Below are 16,620 nucleotides of genomic sequence, written 5' to 3' on the forward strand. Positions count from 1 at the left end.
TCATCAGTGTGGGATCCGTACCAGGTCGGGTTGACGGAGGAGATAGAGAAGATCCAAAGAAGAGCGGCGCGTTTCGTCACAGGGTTATTTGGTAAGCGTGATAGCGTTACGGAGATGTTTAGCAAACTCAAGTGACAGACTCTGCAAGAGAGGCGCTCTGCATCGCGTTGTAACTTGCTGTCCGGGTTTCGAGAGGGTGCGTTTCTGGATGAGGTATCGAATATATTGCTTCCCCCTACATGTACCTCCCGAGGAGATCACGAACGTAAAATCAGAGAGATTCGAGCGCGCACGGAGGCTTTCCGGCAGTCGTTCTTCCCGCGCACCATACGCGACTGGATCAGGAAAGGGAGGTAGTGGCAGTGGTACGTAAAGTGTCCTCCGCCACACACCGTTGGTTGGCTTGCGGAGTATAAATGTAGATGTAGGTGTAGATTTGTTCGGAACACCATTGATTTTAGGGATTCAGTTCCTCTGCTTTTCACGCGTATCACTGTAGGCTAATGTGAAGAGGGTCTCTTCAGAAACGCAGATGCTGTTTTCCAGCCCAAACCCTCTCCTCCGTCTCTAATGCTGCCGTCGATAGGATGTAAACCCCAATTTTTCCTCTTCTTCCTTGTGAGCGGCACGCGCCGCGTGCATGTTCAAATGCTGTCCATGAATCCTTGTTTGCTTTTCCTTTATATGCATGAGGCGGTGGCATGACTTGTTTCTGTGCTTAACGATTCATCTCCTTGTGTTGGAGACATACTCAAAGGACTACAAAGGCGTAGTTAACTTTCAGAGTAAAACAACCTCAACACCCCGAAGTGTCTACACCTGATGGTTATAATTATACTATCGCGCGGGCTGTGTACAGCGCAGGACGCTGAAACATCGTAGGCTGCGCTGGTAGAGCATGCTGAAAAAATAATACTTTCACTCTCTGCTAATAGGTAAAAATATGGTGCTGTAAGCAGTCACACTGTGAAGTGGGTGTAGGAAAAAGGGGAGGAACAATTAAATACATGAGAGCGGTAGTTCTGGAACGTTTATGAGGATATTGTCACAATTTGCAACATGTGTTCAGTATGGTCTACCGACTCAGCAACGTGCTGCATCTGCAACATGGCATGGTCAGCTGTTGCTCGCAGCATATCCTGTGTAATCAGAGCAATATGTCGTCGTATACTATCCTCCATATCAGGAAGATTCCGGGTACATCCCGATAGACATGATCTTTCAATCGTCACAACCAGAAGTCGCACGGATTTAGGTCGGTGGAAGACCATACATCTTGAAATTGTTTAGGTGTGATGCGCTCGGTACCGAAAGGGTGTCGAAGCTAATCTTTCACCTGGCAAGCGACATGTGGTATCGCCCTATCTTGGATTAATATAGTGTTGTGGATACAGTTGCGTTCTTGCAAAGCTGGAAATACGTGTTGCTCAAGGAGGTCCTTATAGATGGCCACTGTACACCAAATAGGCGCGCGAGGTGCCATCTCCTCGGCAAAAAACGCACCGAGAATGAAGAAGTTTGTGAAACCACACCACACAATCAGATAATGTGAATGCAGTGGATATTCGTCCACAACATGTGAGGCAGTGGAACCGCATATGCGACAGTTCTGTGGATTCACGGCACCCGGCAGAGTAAAATGTGCCTCCTCCGTCCAAAGAATATTCCCTGGCCACATGTCATCCATTTCCAAGCACGCCAAAAAGCTAAGGACGGAGGCAATGCTTAGTAGCCTATCTTGGAGTTCATTTGGTGCATATTCTGAATCTTGTAGGGGTACCAGTGTAAAATGCACCGCGATACCTTTTGAACTGCTGACCGGGGGAGAGAATTCGCGTGACACAGGTCGAACACTGGTTACAGAATTTGAGGCATGTGTTGCACAGTCGGCTATAGCTACAGCAACTCCATCAACAACTGCACCACCTAATTAACCAGTTCCATCGAATTTCTTATTCGTATTTTCTAGCCCACTTATTGACATGGGGCCATTTTGCAGCTATCCCTGTTGACGGTATTTCCGCAATGCAGCGCAGCTATTGCTGCCGTTCTGATAAAACAATTTTACCGTCAGTGCAAGGTCTTTCTTCTCAATAGCCATTGCGTTTCGTACGGAAAACCTCAACCTTCTTAACCATTTAGACCAACAGTCACTTCGCGAAAGGAATCTACTCACGCCACCGAGCGATAAACAACATATACTCGTACGACGTCAAACCAGGAAACATTTCATATTCTGACTTCTTACATGGGTTCAAAAATGGTTCAAATGACTCTGAGCACTATGGGACTCAACTGCTGTGGTCATCAGTCCCCTAGAACTCAGAACTACTTAAACCTAACTAACCTAAGGACATCACACACACCCATGCCCGAGGCAGGATTCGAACCTGCGACCGTAGCAGCAGCGCAGCTCCGGACTGGAGCGCGAAGAACCGCACGGCCACCGCGGCCGGCTCTTACATGGGAATATTTTTACCTGGTTGTGGAAAGTAGAACTATTATTATTTTAGAACTATTATTATTTCAGCATACTCCGCGAGCACACCGATTAATGAACATACCTACGACGTTTCAGCGTCCTGCAGTGTATACAGCCCGCACTGTAACACTCGGAACAGCGTCATTTCATTACAACAGCCGATACTTAGCCGATCGGGTCGTGACGTCATATGACCCCTTCCATAGATCGCAGAGTCGCGCCGACGTGCGTTATGGAGATTGGAAGTAGGTGGTACTGTTTTATTTAGCACTGAAGGCTACAACTTTCCTGTTCAAGTAACTTTCGTAGTTTTCAATATCTAGGCCTATGTCAGTTGCTTGGTTTCATATAAAAAGTTTGGCTTACTGAGACTGTTTATTTCTGTAATTTAACTATATCTGTATAGTCTCTGATAATGTCGAAAACATTAGGAGCCGAAACGTTAAGCGCAGACTGTCAAACAGAAATCGAAAAAAGATGTGCATACGGCAGCGAAAGCCTATGTTGTATAACCGTCCATGAATTTCCACAGGGTCATAAACTAAGTACGTTCGCACAGACAGCTTTCACCTGCAACTCGTTGCAGCTGTTACAAGTACCGATCGTCAGTCTCGCTGCATCCCATTACAGCATAATCCGCTAACAGAACTGACGTCTATATATGGACCCACTGCTAAAGATATTGTTTATGACAACATTGTTTGTAACTGCTGCTGCACCAGTATTCTCCATGCTGTATTCTTCGAAGTGTGCATTTGACGAACGAATTGATGAATCTTCTCGCACACGATCTAACATCATCTCATATTCTGCAAGTAGTTACAAAAAAGTTTAGGATTTTGCTTTTTATGTAGTAAGTAAACAGAGTGGTTTAGAAAGGTGACTGGCATTTCCAAAAATAAAAAAATAAAAGTGCCAGCGTAGTCGGCGTCTGGCTGAATAGCCCAATGCCATTAAAAAACTAAATAAATGAAAATATACTTAGCCTACTTCTGACAAGATTTATAGTAAACATACAGAGTCTGTTATATTCTTAAAATATCTAGGATTTTCTCTCTTTTTTTTTTAATTTGCTGGATTTCGGGACGTGCCCATATAGCCACAAAAGGTAAAGAAATTTTAGGAAAAAGGTAAAAGTGGAAACGAAACTGCCAGCCCAGGTGTCGCTGAATTTTTAACGTATAGTGTCCAAAAATAACTTCGGGTGACTCATAAGGAAGTACAATATGCCCACTTACTTTCTCAATATACCTAAGGAATCGTTCAAATTTTATCATATTTTTGCTGAAAATTTCTTGTCTTCGTGAAAGAATCATCGCCGAATGACGGGAAGGAATTTTTGAACGGCTTGAACATTATTTTCATTTGTTGTAAGGAATGGTAGCTCCCTTTGAATCAAAAATGCAAGCTGGTGCTTAAATCAAAATGAAAACCTGATAGCTGTCTTCTGACGAGATCTATGATAAACATCCGGAGTCTATCGTATTCTTCAGATATCTATGATTTGTTACTTCTTTTATTTTTTTACGTTACTGGCTTTGGGGACGTGCCCATATAGTAATCTCAACAGTATAATGTCATTTATGGCGATACAAATGTAAGGACGACACAAAAGCCAGTCCCCGAGGGGAAAAGATGTTACGAATGGAAACGAAATAAGTCTCTTGTACGGAAGGTCCTCATTTGGACAATTTTGGGAAAGTACGGAGCACTTTTAAAGGAGAACGTACAGCATTCAGAGATGCCGCTGCTGTGACAGTAAAAGCCAGTAAGCTGTTTACTTTCTAATATGGTAACTTAATTCCACTGTCCGCAGTTGCTTCCAGGATAATGCTATATAAAGGTCGCTAACACGCACAATATTCTTATTTAAAACGTAGCGGAAGTTAACAACAAGTAATGAAATCTCGCGCGATTCACAAAGTCCACTACTTTCACAAAATCTGTTTGAAACGTGAAGTAAAATCTGATTAAACATGATTACCTACGAAACTTTCTAGCATGTGTTAAGCAATAGATTAACTGTTAAGATTGCACTGTTACCCTGAATCTTTCACGGAATGAAGAGAGAAATTTCTCAGTGAAAGGCTATTTTTTCCCCTTATTTTTGGAGATACTCTTATTATACTGTAGAAACCACCATCTACGCTGTGTGCTATCACTGGCTCACGCTTTGTTTGTTCGTGTGACCCATCGTAATACTATATTTGATCCAAATCTCCAGGTTCTCTGAGGTATCTGCAAATATTGCGTCTGCACCACTGAAGATCGTCCTGTCCGACTTTCGCCCTCTTCCCTGGCGTTTCCGTGTGCCAGTGCCTTTCATCCTTTAACAAGCACTTGCTATTACTGCATTTTATAGGCATCTGGAAGCAGTTGCAGGAGTAATGTGGCGGATCCCCTTTAACATGACAAGGCAGACTGGCGTGTAGGCGGACAGCCGCCTATCCCGTAGCGTTCTACATTAAAGTAAGGGTATTGGGGGCGGCAACCTGTGATGTTATCGGGCTCCAACATCGTTTGTAACCCCCCCCCCCCCACCTTTCCCCTCGACAGCCGGCACAATCGCTATAGAAATAATTAGACAGGGGGAAATCCTGACCTATTGTACATACGTATAAGAGAATCCCTATTCCGGGGACGAACCATTACTCTAGCCAGTCGGTCCTGATGCTCTAGTGGTAAAATACGCACCGGGAAACAGAAAAGTCGCAGAGCTGAACCTCGGTTGGAACACGAAATACGCAAGTCCGTTTAGCTTAACCTTCACCGCTCAAAGATATAAAGATTCTGCTGTCACAGGTCACTGAGTCTTGAATGAACTGTGACAGGAGTTCGAACAACAGGAGAGTGACGTACTAGGACACACTGACACACTGTCTTGCTGAGTAAGTCTTTGCACATAATTTGAGTAACCTGAATCTCACAGTATGCAAAAGATTTTAAAAGCGTAAAATGCTATTGATTAAAATTAAATTTTATCACAAATGAAATGTTCGTACTACAGTTTTGGCTTAGAGTTCCGTTCTGGGCAGTTCGACTCCCTAGGCAAGTCTTTTTATTTGACGCCACTTGCGCATCGATAATGATGAAATGATGATGAGGACAACACACACACACACACACACACACACACACACACACACACACACACACATATATATATATATATATATACGACTCTAGCGGAGAAAATTTCCGACCCGGTAGAGAATCGAACCTGGGGCTCCATAATCGAGAGTTAGCAACGCTAAGCACAAGACCACGAGCAATTAAATAAAGAGTGAGTTTATTAGCACCCTTAGCTATTTATGGAACCAATCATTTATCGCTTAAAATTTCCCTGTTGACTGAAATATACTAAGGTTAAGCGCCTATATAAGAATAGGAATAAAGAAATACTATCAAACTTCTGACGACATTCTCGTAAATTTTCAAAAACGCTGCCTAGCACAGCCATTTATTATAGGTCTAACATACCGGCTCCGTAAATGTTAATTTCATCGAGTAGTGCGCATTTCGCGAAATCTACATTGCCTAACACTGACACCAAGTCTTTTGTAAATATGTATGTACTTATTTTTAATTTTTGGCCGGCCGCTGTGGCCGAGCGTTCTAGGCGCTTCAGTCTGGAAGCTACGGTCGCAGTTTCGAATCCTGCCTCGGGCATGGATGTGTGTGATGTCCTTATGTTAGTTAGGTTTAAGTAGTTCTAAGTTCTAGGGGACTGATGACCTCAGATGTTAAGTCCCATAGTGCTCAGAGCCGTTTGAACCTTTTTTTTAATTTTTACGCGCTACAGGAACTAAGACGCTGAGGGCCAATACTGTTCTTTCCCTCCACTAAAATTGATACCAGTTCTATAAAAATATTAAGGAGCTAAAGGCAGAAAATGGCACACAATAGTGACAGAAGCGTATAAAAAAACCATGGTGCGTCACCTGAAAGTCATCAACAAATAGCAGGGAAAGAAGCAAGTGAACCTAAAAAAAAAAACGACAACGGATGAAAGAATTTCAGCTGTATATCCCACATACTGTCTAAGATAATTATATGTACTAAATGCGTCTTGTCATTTGAGAATCAAGTGTCATTGTGTGAAGATAACTGAAGGCTTTCGTTTGCCTGTCATTGTGTGAAGGTATCTGAAGGCTTCCGTTTGCCGACTGTTTCAGATTGTAGCCCAAGATGAAAATGATGTGTGCTTCTCATATTCGAAAAAAGGCGAGAATCTGACTTAGGTATTAATGCAAATATCATAGAACACTAGATGGAGGCAGTGGGAATGGCTTACGAATAGGTCAGGGGATAATAACAGTTCTAAAGTTTTCAAATACCTAAGAGCGTTAATAACACCTGAAGGAGTCAGTAAATCTGAAATTGTGGTCTCGAATGGGACGATCACGTAAAATCAGTGATATGAGTCAAAGACGTAGATTTGTTGGAATGCTTCTAGTAAAATGGAATGCATAGTAGACGCTGCTGTAACAACTTCTACATTATTGTATTAAGTATATGCCGTTAGCTGCATGTATTAATGGGGAATTAACACGACAAGTGCACCGAGAATATTTAATACATTAACTACAATTGTCTCCTGCCGTCACATATCGTTTGAAGTCAGACGATATTTGATAACACATTTTCTTTTTAGTTTTTAATACACTAGCATGTTTGGGAAAATTTCCATTTATTTATACGCTGCAAGCATGGGAAATCATAGTTGTCAAAGTCGAAACACTGAGATAAATTATTTGTGTAGATAAAGTTCCACGATTTATTTCGTGTTGCAAGCAATCAACGGGTAACATAATTTAAAATAACGTTATCGTCAGTGGGTGTTTCTACTGTGTGGGGTTTTAAGATGTCTCCTACGTGCTAGTACAAAGTTTTCTGTAAATCTATAATATGCGACAAGGGTGGCCTTAGTTTCGAGTCGCTGTTTTCCATTACAAGAAGTTTCTTCTCGTACTGTGCTACTGTTTTATGCAGAAGCGATTCGTGCGGCCGCGCCAAGATGCAGTTGCAGTACTTTCTTTGCGAAACTCTTTGCTGTCGAATGCCATTCAAGAGCTGAATATTGCACTGAAGTTTTTCCTCCGTTACAGTTTTTTGTAGGTGAAATTTGAGAGAAACTTTGACAAGAAGCAGAATCTGCTTCTTATGCCGGTCGCTGCTAGCTCGTTGTGTGACTAACGCACGCGGTGACGACTAAATAATGAGATATTAATTGCGAGAAATTCCCACCAAGTATACTTGGGAAAGGAAGTTGTGAGGACATCATGGTGGGTTAACCGCGGAAAACACAGGGAGTGACTAACAGAAGATGCTAGGAAGTCGTCTCCTGTCAGATTTTCTATAGACCACCAGCCAGCTAAATTCAGTCCTGACTCTGCAAAACACCTGCTTAGTAATCCATTTCTTTCTTTCTTGTTGGAATCATTGTCGAATACACGGTGTCGACATTTATGTAGGAAAGGTCGTCCTTTTGATACGATACCCTGTTTCATTTAAGAAAATCCGGAAAAGAAAATTATTTATGAATCGTGAAAACAGTCACAGGTTCGAATCCTGCCTCGGGCATGGATGTGTGTCAGGTCCTTAGGTTGGGTTAGGTTTAACTAATTCAAAGTCTAGGGGACTGAATACCTCAGATGTTAAGTCCCATAGAGCTTAGAGCCATTTGAACCATTTGAAAACAGTCGGTCAGCTGCGGTTGTACTCATGGAACAGCAAAAGCCTGATACTTTTACAAGGAATACACGCCATTTGAGTTCAATTGTAGAGTGTGTAAGGGTAGTGGCAGGTATTTGCAAAGGTTAACCGAATCGAAATGGCCTCCGCATAGCTTTTACAGACAATTATTTTACAATTGCGCAATCATTGATTCATCGTAAAATATGAGAAATAATATCGCGAGGAGGCAATGAGGACGTCAGTAATTCATCGATGATGACTACTAATGTGCTAAAATGTTTGAGAACAAAGCTTCTGTCCACAAACTAGCACTGATTTAGAAACCATCGCTCGTGCGAAACTCAGCTTTCATTTCTCGTGCACGATGTACAGAGCAACAGGCAGAGTTCATATTGCTAGATTTCCGGAAATCGTTTGACCCCATGCCACACTGCGTACTATTAACGAAGGTCCGAGCACACTAAATAAGTTCACAGATGTACAAGTGGTCAGAGTTAAGTAACAGAGCCTGGAACATTGTCCTGCAAAGCGAATGGTACCAAGAGTGACCCAGGAAAGTGCTGTAGGATCGCCATAGTTCTCTATACACATAAACGATCTGACGATAGGATACGGTTAGCAGGAGCCTCTTACTATTTATGACGCCCAGTTAAATGAAAACGAGACAGATAGAAAAAAGTAAGGAAACTGTTTTTTATAGAAAAAGTTCAAATAGTTGAAATGGCTCTGAGCACTATGGGACTTAACATCTGAGGCCATCAGTCCCCTATAACTTAGAACTACTTAAACCTAACTAACCGAAGGACATCACACACAACCATGCCCGAGGCAGGATTCGAACCTGCGACCGTAGCGGTCGCGCGGTTCCAGACTGAAGCGCCTACAACCGCTCGGCCACAGAGGCCGGTATACCAAAAGTACTAACCATAACTGCTAATATATTTGTCTTACCATGAGACATGACGGTCATTGCCGCCATGGCGGAGTGTTTGCGATTGCCTCAAAACCATTATTGTTGCCAAGTGTGCACCTCTTAGTCCGAAGCAAATCACTTGGGGTGAGACTGGTACTATATGGAGGATGCGTTAAGGGCGAAACTTTGGCAACGTTGTCGAAACAAACTTGGCAGCATGTGGGTGGGCATCATTCTGTTGCAGAATAATGGCTGTCCGTGAACATTTAGGGCGTTTGGACTTGGTGGCGCGAACAGTGCTACGTGGACACTCTGCAAAAATTGAAGCACACCTTCAGGTCCGCCGGCCGAAGTGGCCGTGCGGTTAAAGGCGCTGCAGTCTGGAACCGCAAGACCGCTACGGTCGCAGGTTCGAATCCTGCCTCGGGCATGGATGTTTGTGATGTCCTTAGGTTAGTTAGGTTTAACTAGTTCTAAGTTCTAGGGGTCTACTGACCTCAGCAGTTGAGTCCCATAGTGCTCAGAGCCATTTTGAACCTTCAAGTCCATCGCCCGGTTTGCTGACAGATGGCATCATTCTGTTGCAGGATAATGCACTCCTACGTGTTGCCAAAGCTGTTTCGATTTCGCTGCAGAAGTTTCGCTGGGAAGCCATTACACATCCTTCGTATAGTACCGATCTCTCCCCGTGCTATTTCCATATTTTTGGAGCCCTGAAGAAAGACATTCGCAGCCGTCGATATGCTACGGAGGAGGAGGTGCATGTCTGAGTAGAATCATGTTTCCGTATGCAGCTGCAAACATCTTTCCACGACGGGATTTTCTGTCTTGTCTGACAGTGGGATAAATGTACTGTATTAACAGCTATGGCGATTAGTTTTGAAATAACAAATACTTACTTACCGTTTTCATCTACAGACTTACACTTATGACGCTGTGATGTATTGGAAACTGTTGTCGCTAAGTGACTATAGAATAATACAGTACTACTTGGATGAAATGCTGTTTAATGTGATGAATGGCTGCGTGACCGAAATATGGAATAAAGCAACTTAATGCAGATGAGTGGGAGAAACAGTCGTGCAAATGGTTCAAATGGCTCTGAGCACTATAGGACTTAACTGCTACGGTCATCAGTCCCCTGGAACTTAGAACTACTTAAACCTAACTAACCTAAGGACAGCACACAACACCCAGCCATCACGAGGCAGAGAAAATCCCTGACGCCGCCGGGAATCGAACCCGGGAACCCGGGCGTGGGAAGCGAGAACGCTACCGCACGACCACGAGATGCGGGCAGTCGTGCAACGTTCGAACACAGCATTAGTGTTGTGCTGTTTGACACAGTCATATCGATTAAATATCGAGGGGTAACGTAGCAAAGCGTCATGAAATTGATTTAAAATGTAAGGTCCGTTAATGGGACAATTCTAGAAAAGTGGAGTTCGTCTATAAATGAAAGCACTTCTACAACCTATTCTCGAGTGTTTAGGATCCCCATCAGGTCGGATTAAAGGAAGAACATCGAAACAATTCGTGTATTACCAGTAGGTTTGATCAACACGCTAGTATTACGGAAATACTCGGTTAATTCAAACGGAAATCCCTGCAGGGAACAAGTATTTTCGCGGAACATTATTAGAGAACCGATATTTTTGACAGATTGTAGAACTGTTCTGCTTTTGGATCTCTGTTACCGTATGGTGCCTTTTTTTAGCCCTTTTTCCACGTGGCTGTTTTTAGCTGTCTTCTATTATGTCAATTGGGACTGACGTATAGTCGTTTTTTAACTCCTCTCTATCTTCGTGTTCTATAGTTTTGACTCGGACTTGGACTCCAGTTGTTTTTTGCGCCCTAAAGCAAAACAAAACCAAACCAAACTACGAGTACGTATATATTGTGCATAAGCACCGCGAAGACGAGAGAAATCAAGACTCGTACGGAAGTATACAGATAGTCGTTTTTCCCTCGTTCCATTTACTTGTGGAAATGGAAAGGGAATGACTTATCAGTGGCGCAAAGCATCCTCCACCCTGCGCCTAATGGTGGCTTGTGAAGTCTGTATTTATGTTTGCCTGTATGTGGATGTAGGGTTGGCGCTTGCTGAACCATATATGATCCTTTTTCCTAAGCCTACTCACTTTCGTCAATTCAATAGCAGGAAGATGAGATGCAAAGAAAATGGACACAAATGGTAATTGGGATTTAGGCATTTTACTTTTTTCGAATTTACAAACATAGAAGTACAGAAATATGTCGACAAATCTGTTTTTTATTGGACACTTGCAGCAAAATCGGTCGTGTGAAGAAAATATTTTGGAACTTTGCTTCATCCACTATTTTCATGAAAAAGACAAGGACGGCCAGGGTTGATGAATAGGCATCTGGAAACCCTCTAGAGACATCGACGTCAAGTCAACCGACAGGACCCTGTAATGTGTAACCTGAACTGCTATTCTCTCTCTCTCTCAGGCCTGGAAACTCGCTTCAGAATGTTTGGAACGCCAGCGAACAACTCGGGTGCGAGAGGCCGCTGTCCAGCTCTGTACCGGCCGGAAACTCCGTGGAATTCGCAGTCACGTTTCCGCTTGCCAATGAGTAGGTCCAACTCGCAACACCATTGCAACACTGTGCCGGCTCCACTCGGCATTCCGCACGTAAATAGCTTTTCTCACTGCCGTACGATCTGAAAGTAGCTCTCTTTAGAGTTCAGTCTTTTGAGCTGTTTCTCGCGGCTGCCTTTCCTAGAAATACGTCTTTATTACCAGATTAAACCATGTTTTCTAACTCTGCTCCGGCTTTTTCTGTTTGTTGTTCCTTACTGGAACAAAAATGGTTCAAATGGCTCTGAGCACTATGGGACTCAACTGCTATGGTCATAAGTCCCCTAGAACTTAGAACTACTTAAACCTAACTAACCTAAGGACATCACACACATCCATGCCCGAGGCAGGATTCGAACCTGCGACCGTAGCGGTCGTGCGGTTCCAGACTGTAGCGCCTTTAACCGCGCGGCCACTCCGGCCGGCTTACTGGAACAAGTTATTTCGTAGTTAACGTCGTAATTTAATAATTTACTACATAAATGATAAAACATTTCCTTACCTGACGGTGTGTGGAGGAGGGTACTTTTTGTACCGGTTTCCCTTCCCCGTTTTCCTATTACAACTGCGCATTGTTCGCGGGAAGAGCGATTGCTGGTAAGCATCCGAATGGGCTCGACTCTCTCTGATTTAATCTTTATGGTCATTTCGTGAGACATATTCTCCGGAGAAATTTCACTCTCGTTGGTTGTCGTTATTACAATACTAAGTATTGCCCTTTACACTGCTATATTGCTGTCATACGGCCTTTTACTAGGTCAGCCAGGTTCATCGTAGCCAACACACAGAAAAATACGACCGTCTTGAACTGACGCAAAGAAGTGAAATAAGGCACTCTTGATATGACAGCGTGAAAATATCATATTTTCTTTATTTTATTGAAGTAAATGGCAGTACGATGTCTGGAAGATTGATGGCATCAGAGATCTATGATTTTCTAGTCATATAAGAAGACAAATAACGAAGTGTTACTCATACCCTTACTGGTCTTGATATCAGAAATATACCATCAGAGAAACACTAATCGTCATTCATTGGGCGTGTATGCTTCATAATACAAAAGAAGATCCAACGTTCTAGTCACACTGATACCGAATGACAATCAGCTCATTTGCAGTATCGGTTGTACAGGCCATTAAAAAATTACAGTCTTCAGTCTCCAACCATTTTCAAATCCTTTGTCATCACAGCATGGTTTGTTGCAGTAGGAACCTGGTCTGGTTAATCAAACATTGTCATGCTCGTACAGTTCCAGTTTACATAGATCAAGAGTCACAGAAATAATACGCATTTTAGTTTATTTGGATATGTTACCCCTTCACTCGTCTGGCACGCCGCTTAGGTGTGCTAAGGGTATCTTACGTCAGCGGTGTATTTTTCCAAATGGTAAGACATATATGTACGAAGTTTGGCTCAAATTGCTGTAGGTGCTCCCAGGTTGTGATGAAGTTCACACACATTCATCTATTCTTATCTTCATCTTGACCACCAAACACTAACTTATTGTCCAGAAGGAAAATTAAAATATGTATGAAGCAAAAGCTGTGAAGCTACCATGCTTGAGTTTCCGATCATTCAGTCAATCGTTTGTTTGAGTACAACGATTATCAGTGAAGAGAAATGCTTCTCATCTATGGACAATGGAAGGTTTATTTTAGTACAGTGTACACCAATGAAGAGTTGTTTTAGTACAGTGTACACCAATGAAGAGAAGTAGAAATGCTGCTCGTCTATGGAGAATGTAAGTTAGCAGAAAAGTAATGACAGGTGTGCATTTTCCGTGTACTTCCATGTTTTTACTGTCAACTCCAGCCTGTGGACGATTTGCGTTACGCAGGGTACTTGCAGTGTGTGTTAATACAGGGGAGTCAGAGTTAAGTTTGTGTTCCGGTTTAAATTTCGGGTTGGTGAGTAAGTTCGTAGCGTTTTCCCATGCGTTTAATACACCAACAGATACACACAACAGAGACTTTAGTCATCAATAATATATTGTCCGTCACTACTTACAACAGTCTGCCAACGCTAGGGTAACTTTTCGATACCGCGACAGTAGAAATTACGTGGTTTTTCGGCTAAAAACTAGTGGAACCATGTTCAAAAATGGCTCTGAGCACTATGGGACTTAACATCTGTGGTCATCAGTCCCCTAGAACCTATAACTTCTTAAACTTAACTAACCTAAGGACATCACACACATCCATGCCCGAGGCAGGATTTGAACCTGCGACCGTAGCAGTCGCGCGGTTCCGGACTGAGCGCCTAGAACCGCTAGACCACCGCGGCCGGCGAACCATGTTCGGAGCGCAAGGAAGTTCCCTGAAGGTTATTGGATAGATAGCGGAAATGGTGAAAATCAGAGGGCACAAGGTCAGGTGAATGAGGTGAGTGCGGATTTACTTCCCGGCCAAACTCCTGTTTAATGTTTTTGTCAGTCTAGCAGAATGCAGGCGGGCTTTACCGTGAAGTAGCATCACTTCCGCAGCATTCCTGGCCGTTATTCTTGGTATTGTGCCTGCAAGACTTCTCAGTTGTTGACAAGAAATGTCAGCAGTGATGTTACACCTCGGGGAAGCAATTACTAGTGCACCATATCGTCGCTGTGCCGCCAGATGCGTAACATTATCTTTTGTGGAAGCGCGCATAAGTTGTTACTTTGTTTGGGCTCAACCATTCCTTTCTTTTCCTTATGTTATGACGTCATTTCTCGTCACCAGTAACGATACACGGTATGAAAGGTCGGTGTTGTTCACGAACCAATTGATGACGAGCAAGCAGAGATGCACAAATGGCCACCCCTGATTTTTTGATTGTAGCTTAGTGGTTCAAAAAGTGGTTCAAAAATCACACACATCCATGCCTGAGGCAGGATTCGAACCTACGACCGTAGCGGCGCGCGGTTCCAGACTGTAGCGCCCAGAACCGCTTGGCCACTCCGGCCGGCGTAGCTTAGTGCATGTGGTACTCATACACCTGATTTCTGAACCGTCCATATCACATGAAAATGCCGCACTATAGTGGAACGATCATAATTCATCACATCTGGCAGTTCTCCAATATACTGACATGTATCGTTGTGGATTAGTGCTTATAAACGGTCTTGAGAAAACGCCGAAAGTCTTCCTGAACGTGGAGAACCACTAACGTCAAAACGATCCTCCTTAAAATAAGAAAGCCATTTCTTTGCCGTGCTCTGTGCAGTAGCATCATCCCCATACACGACGCAACGGCGCAAATGTTTGTGGCTGCCTCCGTTGCTGTCGGCCCTCTACTGAACTCAAACAGAAGGATATGTCGGAAATGTTCCGATTCCTCCACTTGGCACTCCGTGTTGTAGCGTCCCACAGCACCACTCATTGTCTCCAAATGACAATATGTAAACTCAAATAACAGTGAATTACAAATAAAAAAAAGGCAATCGATAAATAAACCTATAGCATACGGAATACCAACGTGCAAAACAAAAACTTTACGAACATACGCATCAACCTAATAACATGACGTTTACGTGAATAGTCCGCGGTGGCAGGTTTTTGAACACGAGGGGAGGAAGTGGATGCTTTTCTTTTTCCTAGTGTGCATCCAATCTAGCACAGGGTCCTCTTTGTCAGGAATTGGCAAATTTTATTGTATGGTTTACATCCGTGTCCGGATGGTCTTCATGACACCACAGTGGTCAAAGTAACTAGAGGAAGGGAAGCCGCGAATGCCGTCTGTCTGTGAAGCGCGTAAACTTCGTTCTTTGACTTAGCGTATTTCAACCGTTTTGTGTAATCGTATCCTCCGACGAGGAATTGGTCGAAACGAGCACGGAAAATTTGACCCAGGTCTTGATCACCTCTCTGTATCACAAGGTAGGATTACCTAATAAACCGAGTGGTATTTAAATCTTATCGTTATAATGAACAAAGTCCCGCAGATAGCTGATTTACATTTACTTAATTTATTTTATATTTCGATTTTCGAAAAATAGACAGCGCAGTAACATTTTTGTCACTGCGTAATTCCCACCCATTGCGACGCTTAACTTTGAAATTTAACTCAAAGGTGCGTACAAGCAGTGGTGCAAAAGCGTGGTGCCGCGCGGTATCACCCTCGGTCTGGACGACAGCAAGGTGTCAACTCAGGCGAAAAAAAATGTCACAGCTCAACTCAAGAGATGTGTAATGTGGTTAATGATGTCACATCGGCACGAGGTTTCACTGAAGTTCTGCCATGAACAACAGTGGACGTGTCTCAACATTTCACTTCTTCTTTTGATGTCTCCGCGATGGAGGACACAACCACGACCCCCAGCGTTGAAATTACGCTGTTTTCTTATGACTGGCCGAGGGAAATGTTCCAGGCGCAGCGACGCTCAGAATCGGTACGGAAAGGCCGCAGGGAGATGCAAGCGCCCAGGACTTCGTCATTTGGATTAGTCCAAATATCGTCGAATGGGTCTGAACTACTCCTAGCAGTTCCAACCTGTACACGAGAGCAACAGTTCAGGTAACGCGGCGCTCAAACCGGATGCGATAATGTTCGATGGCGATGCATCGCCACAGTTTACTTAGAGATGGGTTGAAACGCCCGAGGGTGCCAGCGGCCGTCAGCGTCTTCCTGATATTCTTCACGGGGTTGCAGCCGGATCATGTCGCCGTCCAGACACAATATTTCGGCGGAGGCAGTGCATGAGCATTAACTCACCTGAAGATGGCGGCCAGCTGGTGCGCCGAAATATTGTGTCTGGTCGACGACATGATCCGGCTGCAAACCCGTGAAGAATATCAGCAGTTATTACGCCGGGAAAGTCTACGAAATCACAACGTCCTCCTGTTCGTCATCGCACTGCGAACGGTCGTTTTCGACGGTGTAATGTATGTGAATCAACGCCCGAGGGAAAGCGGTGGTTTCACTGACGCTCTTTATGTCATCCCCTGCGGCCT

General features: G+C 43.6%; 1 protein-coding gene across 1 annotated transcript in view; it reads left to right on the forward strand.

The window, feature by feature from the left end:
• Window positions 1-16,620, forward strand: part of LOC126092810 (hemicentin-2) — a 209,040-nt gene that overhangs the window by 130,569 nt on the left and 61,851 nt on the right. The gene's annotated exons all lie outside the window — the stretch shown is intronic.

The sequence above is a fragment of the Schistocerca cancellata genome, chromosome 7 (assembly GCF_023864275.1).
Source record: "Schistocerca cancellata isolate TAMUIC-IGC-003103 chromosome 7, iqSchCanc2.1, whole genome shotgun sequence".
NCBI classification, from domain to species: domain Eukaryota; kingdom Metazoa; phylum Arthropoda; class Insecta; order Orthoptera; family Acrididae; genus Schistocerca; species Schistocerca cancellata.